Consider the following 1,080-nt stretch of genomic DNA (forward strand, 5'->3'; position numbering starts at 1 on the left):
CCGTTTAGAAATAGTCCTTTTACCGGTTTTAACCGGTAAAAAGGACTATTTCTAAACGGTAATAACAACCATATTGGTCTAATACGCACAATAAAAAACCTTAGTGACCTAATACGGACAAACTGGAAACCTGATTACCCTCCTAAGTCATTAACCCTAATTTTAAAGACATTGAGAATATATGACCATCAAAAATAAACTACTTCGTTTAGAACTCGCGTCGTCCCATATAACCTGCTACTCCTCTATATGGTGAAGCTCTTAATATATAGTCATCCTTTTGGGGACATCCGATAAAATTGGAATGATACAGAGAAGATTAGCGTGGCCCCTGCGCAAGGATGACACACACAAATCGAGAAATGGTCCAAATTTTTTTTAACCCTTCGTCGTCTTCTCTGGAACCCTAATTCCCATTTCAAATGCTAATAGAGTTCAATTGTAATTCTTACGTTTCAGTAGTTCATCTACTGAAGTCATGATCAGAAAACATGTGGATTCTATGCTCAGATTGATCTTCTTGTTGATGTCTTCAACCATTTGTGGCAAGTAAGGGTGATCTTTCTTTCTATAAAGTCTCATTTAAGCTTTTTACTTTTCCTATCATTAAGTTTCATACTTTATAAACTTTCGTTTATGTTTTGTATATAGTCTGTATGTGTTTGTTTATGTGGTGCTTTTTTAATTCATTTTGCAACTTCAGTTTCTTAGTTCATGTTGTGGTTTTGCTTTTTATAAAATAATTGATAATAGACATCCTCTGCAAGTCCCTGTTGGTTTTAAATTTCCATTCGTTATCAAATGTAGACATTGATGAGAGGTATCAAAGTGAGATTGTTCTTGTACATATGGATGTGTTCATGTAAAAATTTAAATGACAAAAAAGAAGTTATTGATAAAATGTTGCATATTTATGTAATGAAGATCATCAATCATATGAGTTTTTGGACTTAGAAGTTCTGGAAGGGTTGGGAGATAAGTTTAAATGGAAGCAACTATTTTCAGTCAAACAAATCAGTCACATTGATTAGTAAGCATGTTTTCTAAATAATTAGGGTTAATGACTTAGGAGGGTAATAA

General features: G+C 33.1%; 1 non-coding gene across 1 annotated transcript; it reads left to right on the plus strand.

Annotated features, from left to right (window-relative positions):
• The first annotated feature begins 271 nt into the window (after positions 1-271).
• On the plus strand, positions 272-377 carry LOC145103361 (U6 spliceosomal RNA). Its single transcript, XR_013706455.1, has one exon. It is a non-coding gene; the product is annotated as a U6 spliceosomal RNA (small nuclear RNA).
• Positions 378-1,080: the final 703 nt, after the last annotated feature.

The sequence above is a fragment of the Lactuca serriola genome, chromosome 4, assembly GCF_051521515.1.
Source record: "Lactuca serriola cultivar US96UC23 chromosome 4, Lser_US96UC23_V15, whole genome shotgun sequence".
Taxonomy (NCBI): Eukaryota; Viridiplantae; Streptophyta; class Magnoliopsida; order Asterales; family Asteraceae; genus Lactuca; species Lactuca serriola.